We start from the raw sequence: 9442 nt of genomic DNA on the forward strand, positions 1-9442 counted from the left end.
CTACATTGTAGCTTCATTGCATGCCCCCTAGTCCTAGTATTTTTGGAAAGCATGAACAGACGCTTCACATCTACCCGTTCAACTCCACTCATTATTTTATAGACCTCTATCATAAAATAATGAGTGGAGGCCTTTATCTGCCGTCATTTTTCTATGTTACTATGTTACTCTTTGGGGTTCTACATGGAATGTTGCTACAAATTGGGATTCCAGAATCTTGTAACTCTTTAGGATTCCAGAATCTTCAGAACTTTTAGTGCAAGAACAGTGCTGGGCAAACTTCTACGGTCTGTGCCCCGAGAATGGCAAGGACAAATCAAACTCAGGTATACATATAAAGTATCTTGTTGGGCAGACTAGATGGACCGTACAAGTCTTTATCTGCCATCATTTACTATGTTAAATTTACATCAGCTCTATGGCTGGCAGAAGTGCGTGTGCCTAAGCATGTGTACATCAGGATATGCTAGTGTTCTAGGAAGGAAAGTAAATACCTATGTGTCTTTATGGAATAGAATCCTAACATCGCACCCTCTAAGGGTCTAAGGAAGTGGCAGTATGCACTAGTGCATGCCTACCACATGGCAAAAAGCACTGCTGCAGGATGCACTGAGGCATCCTGTGGTAGTGTGCTCAAAAAATATTTTAAAATTTTTCAGCATGGGGGGCATGACTATGGGCATCGCAAGCTGTCTGATTACTGGGGTTAGCGTGGGAGCCCTCAGCATCTACAGCACCTACAAAATAAGTGTCTATAAGGGCTCCCATGGTAATGGCCATGCGCTAATTGGAAATTAGTGTGTGGCCGTTAAAGAAAAATGTGGAAATGTGGCCATTTTATTACCATGCTAAAAGTGGCTGCAGCATGTGGGAAACCCATATGCTGACAACAGCGCTGGCCACTTTTTAGTGTGGCTTAGTAAAAGGGCCCCTAAATTTAGGTGCAGGGCCGCCGAGAGACTGGGCCGGGCCTGGGGCAAGGCCGTCCCCGCAACCCCCAAGGTCGCCGCTCCCCCCCCCACCCACTGAGGTCACTGCCACCGCTCCCCCTTCCACCCCCAAGTTTGCCGCCGCTCCCCCCCTCAGTCCGCCACCGGCCGGGCCCCCTGCATTGAAATCACAGCGCCTCTCACCTCCGTGTGAAAGCACTGCAGGCAGCAGATCACCTCCCTTCGGTCCTCCTTCCCTCCTTGTGTCCCGCTCTCACGGAAGTTACATCAGACGAGGGCGGGACACAGAGAAGGAAGGAGGGCCGAAAGGAGGCGATCTGCTGCCCTGCTGCTTGCAGCACTTTCACACGGAGGTGAGAGGTGCTGTGATTTCAATGCAGGGGGCTCGGCCTGGTGGCAGACGCTCAACGACGGAGAGCGGGTGGGACTGTGGTGCCGGGCCCCCCTTGGAGGCCCGAGCCCGGGGAATTTTGTCCCCCCTGCCCCCCTCTCAGCAGCTATGTTTAGGTACAATGTTACGTGATTACCCTATATATGCCAAAAGGGATGGAGAACGCTGATGCTTTATCTAAATCATATAATAATATTCCATACCTGAAGGTGATATTAGAACACTATCACTAACCCCTAACATTCCTCCCTAATAGGACTATGCATGAAATAGATTTGCATGCATTGCCTCCTTGGTATGTAGATCTATCTCATGCATATCCATTGTGGATATCCTGAAAACCTGACTGGCTAGGTCCCGAGGACTGAGTTGAGAACCCCTGTGCCAGAGTAAGGGGGGAAGCTGTCAACATGGGCTATTTTAGCATAGGTCCCATTTATGCCAAGTGGGGTTAACACTGAACCAACACATCTTAATGGTAGCCCATGTTGATAATTCCCCCCCCCCCCACCAAGTGCCTTTGAAAACTGGCAACTTTGGGTATTAGTCCTGATACTTTCCATTACATAGAACAGGCTTGGTTAGTGTGTGTGTGTGTGTGTGTGTGTGTGTGTGTGTGTGTGTGTGTGTGTGTGTGTGTGTGTGTGAGTGAGGAGAAAGTAGTATTTCTGACAAATGAAAATCTGGTACATCAGCATTTTACATTATGACAACTCATCCTATGTAAATGCCTAAAACTCAAAGCTAAACACTTCTACTAATGCAGATGTTCAACAAGACTTGATGTGCTGTTGCTGATATATTCAAAATTTAAGAATATCAGCAAGAATACATCAAGCCGCGTTGAACATCTGCATTCATAGAAGCGTTTAGCTTTGATATTTGGACATTGAAGTGGGATAAATATATATGTGTGTGTATAAATATATATATATAAATTTGCAGATTAAAAAAGCCAACTAACAAAACATCTGATTTTCAGTAGGTCCTTGAAGCTCAGGAAAATATTGACTTGTCCAAGGAAGCATGGTTATGGAGAAGGTGTGAGGAGGAGGAGGAGGGGAAAGGGAAATGGCTCTCATAAGAGTTCTCCTGAATTCTAGACAGGTATTTTAACACCTAGAAAATTCTTTCTCCCTAATGGCTCCTATTTATTCACCTTGTCTTCCATATGCATTTCACTTCTAAAGAGATCTCTCTTCTATAGAACTGTACTTTTTATTCAAGATTATCAATAGAAATCAAGCAAAATTAAAACATGGAAAAGAAAATAAGATGATACCAGAGCCGTAGCGAGGGGAGCTGACACCCGGGGCGGGTCGCCGCTGTGCACCCCCCCTCGGGTGCAGCAAGGTGCACCCTCCTCCTGCTGGAGCGCACCCCCCCCAGAGCGCATACCTCCCCCTCCCCCTGGAGCGCATACCTGCGGCGAGGGACGGGCGGGAGGGCCAATCCGCCCCGACTGCACGTTGCTGGGGTGTGTCGGCTCCGCGCTGGTTCACTGCTCTCTCTGTCCCGGAACAGGAAGTAACCTGTTCCGGGGCAGAGAGGGCAGTGCACCAGCGCGGAGCCGACACCCCCTAGCAGAGTGCACCCGGGGCGGACCCCCCCCCGCCCCCCCTTCCTATGCCACTGGATGATACCTTTTTTATTGGACATAACTTAATACATTTCTTGATTAGCTTTCGAAGGTTGCCCTTCTTCGTCAGATCAGAAATAAGCAAATGTTCTGATGAAGAAGCAAATGATCTGATGAAGAAGGGCAACCTTCGAAAGCTAATCAAGAAATGTATTAAGTTATGTCCAATAAAAAAGGTATCATCTTATTTTCTTTTCCATGTTTTAATTTTGTTTGATTTCTATTGATTACCTTTAAGAGTGGACTAACACGGCTAACACACCTCTATTCTTCAAGATTAGAAATACATTGTTTGATATATCACTGGGAAAATGAATATACAAACCTATTATGGATCCAACTTCTCCTTCTTAGGCAGCCGACTGTGGAATGCCCTCCCCAGACCTATCCGATCAATCTGTGACTATCTACCCTTCAGGAAAGTACTAAAAACCCATCTATTCAAGCAAGCCTATCCAAATAACCCAGACTAATCTCATGAACCTATCTACCCAACACATACCCAGGAGACAATGACATTGACCCAGACTATTTCTCCCACTTTACTCCCTTCTCCACTGCCTATCTCTACCTACTTATCTCTTTTATTATTCTGTTATACTTAACTTCTACTTTCTCTACCAATATTCTGTATTCCCTATTACTACGTAAGCCGCATTGAACCTGCTTTGAGTGGGAAAGCGCGGGACACAAATGTAATAATAAATAAATATAGTATATTGTCTTGTATAGGACTTATCCTAAAACATCGGCTCTCACAGTTTCCCTTGTATTGCCCAGCTTCTCAAATGAATTCTGCATTTCCAAGGGAGTAAAAGTTGGAAAAATAGTATGTGTAGAGAGGTCCAATTCTAGTCAAATAAGAAATCTGTAAAAATGCAGCAGTTCCAGTTTGAATCGTAGGAAAAACATGTGCCAGGCAGCCAAACAAATGATTAAAATGCACAAATTATTATTCATCCATTGGGCTATATTTTTGTCAGCGTTGTCTTAGAAACGGTGATTTTTGGCATTTTTTTTATTTTTAAAAAATGATTTATCCTGATGTATAATATCCTATATGATTGGCCTCATTTGAATAACAGCATGTCTAAGTGACAAGTTTTAAAAGGCACCTATTTTAAGCCAAGTTTATTATGGCAACATAAGCACAATGGTGAGGTCACAGTTTTTGAATGGATGAATATTTTATGTACATCTTGGATGATTGTTCCTTTCCTGTTATGTTGTGGAGTTCTGCTTTTATATTTTATATTTTTCTTCTTTTTTATTGTATACCGGTCTGACTTGTCCTTCAAAAAATGCAGTATATTAAATTCAACAAACGATAAATGAATCAGGTGATTTTATAAGGGGGTGTGCACTCTACAGTATTTCTGCCAACTGGATCCTTGTTGCATGCAGGGACTTGTACTTCTGATTGCCCCTGCATTCTCTAATTTATTTATTGTTTATTATTGCATTTGTATCCCACATTTTCCCACCTCTTTGCAGGCTCAATGTGGCTTACATACATCATGAATGGTGGAGAAGTATAAGAAATAAACATTAGTATTACAGAGGATTTTGGGTAACATGATTGTGAAAAAGCATGATATTAGTATAGCAAGCAAATGTTATGAGACATTTCTGTGGAGGGGTTCACATTTGTTACTCTTTGTGGTATGCCTTGTTAAAGAGATGTGTCTTCAGTAGTTTGCGGAAGTTAGTAGTTCTGGATCGTTTTTAAGTTGTGCGGTAGTGCGTTCCAGAATTGTGTGCTCAAGTAGGAGAAGGTTGACGCATGCATTAGTTTGTATTTTAGACCTTTGTAGTTGGGGAAATGAAGATTGAGGAATGTGCGGGATGATTTTTTAGCATTCCTGGGTGGTAAGTCTATCAGGTCTGACATGTAGCTGGGGCATCTCCGTGATGATTTTATGAACTAGGGTACATATTTTGAATGTGATGCATTCTTTAAGAGGGAGCCAGTGCAGCTTTTCTCCTAGGGGTTTAGCACTTCCATATTTTGTTTTACCGAATATGAGTCTAGCTGCTGTGTTCTGGGCTGTCTGAAGCATAGAGTGCTTCCCCAAGTCCAGTCCTGGAGTACCTCTTGTCAGTCAGGTTTTCAGGATATCCACAATGAATAGGCATGAACTTGATTTGCATACACTGCCTCCATTATATGCAGGTCTCTTTCATAGGTAATAAATAGAAATAAAATGAAAACATAGAAAAGAAAATAAGATGATACGTTTTTTTAATTGGACTAACTGAAAACATTCAGCCTTTGAAAGCTAATCAAAAAATATTTGCTCCAACACATAAATGATTATGTATATTCAGTGCTGCTGAATACATATGGAATGCGGTCTGCACCATCGTGGTTATGGGGGAAGTACTGCTGGGCTCCCACCCCCAGCACATGTCATATCAGGCACTACAAAAATATTGAGTCAGGAAGAGCATGGCGGAGGACGCATCTAACTCTTGGCGACATAAGGTCGTTGATTATGGCTGGATGAGATGACATTATCCGGGCCATTCAGCCTGGATAGATTTCCATCCTCTGTCAACACTTCCTTGTCAGCGAGCCAGAGAATTCCCACCCCCTATAGCAAAAGGATTTGCAGGCAATACAATACCTCCCAATGCACATGGAACCCCTCTAGGTTTTGTCATACCTGCTCCCATTGCGGAGTTCCTCACCCAGTATGGATCACAAAAAGATAGGTGTCCCCCAGCGCAGCAGCAGTCCTATAGCGTCATCCCCAGTTAAGCTGGAAGCTATGCTCCCTTGGTTGCACAATACCCAGATAGGGCACAAGCCTCATCTCGGGTTTCTCTAAAGGGTTCCCAATTCCTCACACCAGTACCTCACCTGCTCCAACTTCACCCATCCCATTCAATGCTGCTTCACTTCAAGTGCACTATGACGCCACCATAGCAAAGATCCAGAAAAGAAATCCTGTGAGCAGAGTGGCAGGCCCATTCCAAAATATACCTCTACCTGATTTGATTATATCTCCTGTTAGTGTAAGAGCGTGGTAATTATCAGTGTTGGCATGACAGCATAGGCTAATTGACATGCTAATTGGGGCAAGGGGAGGCATTAAGTGCATCTGGGCCAAATACATTTAAGGCATGATTATAAAAACATTTCTGTATGAGAACTTCATTTGGACATGCTGGGCATGCCCCAAGCAGTTAATGTGCAGTCTTTACACTTATACCCTAATTCTATAAAAGTTACCCAAAATTGCATGCACAAATGTGGGGGCATACAATTTAATTAATTAATTAATTATTTGCAGTATTTGTATCCCCCATGTCCCCACACACTAGCAGGCTCAATGTGGCTTACAAGACACCGTATTGGGTTGATGTTAAACAAATACAATCAGAATTAGGGTAAGGGAAGGTAGAGGTAGATGGGAACAATAAATGACAAAGGAAATAAGAAATAATAGTCTTTTAAATCAGTGCAGGGTTGAGGCAGCTAGACAGATTCAGAAGGGTAGGCCTTACAAAACAAATAGGTCTTTAAAGTTCGCTGGAATTCTAGATGGTCATGTATCGTTTTCACTCTTTTTGGTAATGAATTCCATATTTGAGTACTTAAGTAGGTGAAATTGGACGTGTAGGACAATTTATATTTAAGACCAATGCAATTAGGATAATGAAGATTCATATAGGTATGAGATGATCTGATACTATTTCTGGCTGGAAGATCAATCAGGGCAATCATATAACCAGGGACTGCTCTGTAGATTATCTTGTGGACCAGAGTACAAAGTTTGAAGGTAATGCGGGCCATGATAGGGAGCCAGTGCAGTTTCAGTCGAAGAGGTGTAGCACTATCATATTTTGTTTTGTTGAATATCAATAACCAGCTAATTAATTTCTTGGTGTTACATGCATGAATTTAGGTGTGGGATTCACGCCTAACATTTATGTGCGATCTGAAAAAGGGGTTGAAGAAATGGGAGGGTCATGGACATAACAGGGATTCTCTTAAAATTAACGCGTGTTGTTATAGAATAACGGGGATTCACGCCTAATGTCGGCATGTACATTTGCACCATGTTTCAGTTTCTGCAAATGGCCATGCCTAAAGATAGACACGATTCCTGGGTGTAAGCGCCAATCTATACACTGCACCTAACTTTAAGCGTGGCTTATAGAATAGCAGTTTTTTTGGCACTGATTTTTCTGCACCATATATAGAATTCACCCCTTACTGTGCATTCATTTTTGCATTTAACATGTGGTAAGTGCAAAAATTGGCTACACTTTAGTAAACCGGCCTCCTACGTGTATATGTAAGTTTTAAAATGTATGGATATATCCACCTAGACTATAAAAAGTTGGTGGCCCGTGTCCCGGCCATATCGATCAATGCAGCTCTCAGAGAATGCCATTATAGAATTTTGTATAGAGCATATATGTCCAAGGCCCAAGTATTCAAGATGGGGGGGGGGGGGGGGGGGGTGCCAGACCCCCTATGCTCTAAGTGCCAACAGACAGAGGGCACATTCTATCATTACCTCTGGGGCTGTCCCCTAGTGCAGAACTATTGGAGGCAGATCTTTAAATATCTGGAGGGACTATTGCAAGCTAGGATTCCCATGTCCCCTTCAGGGATATTATTAGACAAATTTGAATTATTTGGATATCAACGAAGGGGTACCCGGCTTTTTATACGTAAAGCCTGTATCCTAGGTAAAAAGTTGATCTTGAATAGGTGGCTTAGCGTTGATCCTCCAGATTTTTGGTATTGGAGAAATCAACTCCATGATCTTTTGCTGCATGAGCATCGGGCAATGGGACCCTCCCCAAAGGCAAGAGAGAGATTTATGAGAAATCTGGCGGGGTATATACAATCATTGTCGGCTAGGGCACGAAGTTTAGTATTAAATGGTATGTAAGGAAGGAAAGAAGGAGAAGAGCAGGTAGTGGTTTTTTTTTTTTTTCTCTTTGGGGGGGGGGCGGAAGGTGGGATCGGTAAGAGAGTAGGGGGCAGGGAGAGAAGTCTGGTATGTTCGGGTAGGGTGTGGTAGAGGGTAGTAGGGGCTGTTTAATTTTTGTGTGGGGCGGGCAGTTTTGATGGGACAGTTAAGTGGAATGTTCGCATTATAAAGATACTGATTCTGGCAGTTCACAGCAATTCATGCAATAGGGTATTGTCTACTTCTCGGAGGTGGCCAAAGTCCAGGTTTTGATGACAATGATCTACAGAAAGGAGAGGGGGGAAAGTCTCCTCAAATGTATAGGTCTCAGAACACTGGTTTATTTCTGTCTAGTGGCATGTATTGCTTATGCTTAATGAGGTGTAGAGTTCATGAAAGTTTCTTTGCATTCGCAGTAGTTATTGGGGGAGGGGGGGAGAGCGGGGATTATGATAAGGCAAGCACAAAATGTATGAGCAGCGTATTCGGGAGATATCAATGTTATAGTGGATATTCATGTGGCAAAACAGTGCTGGCTATGGGGATCTGGTTGTAAGGGGGGGGGGGGGGGGGAAATGATAAAATCATTGATGATAAAAGATATGGATGCGTATACCCAAATGCATTGTATTTTTCCAAGGTTACGTTATTGGTTTTGTTAATAATGTTGAATCATCAATAAACATTGTTTAAACCTAAAATGTATGGATATACTTTAGTTGTGGATGATTTTAGCTTCATAACATACACCCCCTGATTCTATAAAAGTTGCTGAAAATTGCGTGAACAAATTTAGATGCGCCCCCCGATTTGCACACACAATTTAGTACTACTACTACTATTTAGCATTTCTATAGTGTAAGGAGTATGGTAAGGAGTCTGGAGAAAGAAAGGGGGTGGGGAGGAACCCCAGCTACCAAAAAGGGAAAGAAGACACGGTGGGGGTTCCGATCCTGCCCAAAAGGGACATAAGAGTAGAACACTACAGTCCCAGAAAGCCCAGGAGAGCACCTGGTAGGGGGAGACAATAGGCTGCACCTCCCAGAGGCTCCAAAAAGGGGGCCAACCAAAAAGGGAGAAAGCTGAAGCTCTACCCTGGTGGAAAAGGTGGTGGTGGGAAAAAAGGGGCGGAGAAAGAAACACCCCAGAACCCGGTTAATGAGGGAAAAGGGAATCAGCTGGAGGGGGGAGGGGAGAGGAGAAAATGGACTGGGCTCCAGAGGAGAGAGGAGGAGAGGAGCCAGAGGCAATGGAACAAGGAGAGCCAGAGGAGGTCCCTGAGGAACCGATGGAGCTGTTGGCTCTGACTCAGTCAGAGCAGGAGGTAAGGGGCTGTCCGGGTCAAGCGGGAGGAGGTCAGGAGAAAAGGCTGACCAAGAGGGTGGGACCCGGAGGCTTTGAGCCCGCGCAAAGCCTTGCTACTTTTTGAGACTGGTGTTTGGAAAGCCAGGCTACATTTAGGGCTGTGTTTGGAAAAGCCCTGCTGCAAGTGGAACTGTGTTTAAAAGCCTTGCTACTTTGTGATACTGTG

This window comes from Microcaecilia unicolor, chromosome 8, assembly GCF_901765095.1.
Source record: "Microcaecilia unicolor chromosome 8, aMicUni1.1, whole genome shotgun sequence".
In the NCBI taxonomy this organism is placed as follows: domain Eukaryota; kingdom Metazoa; phylum Chordata; class Amphibia; order Gymnophiona; family Siphonopidae; genus Microcaecilia; species Microcaecilia unicolor.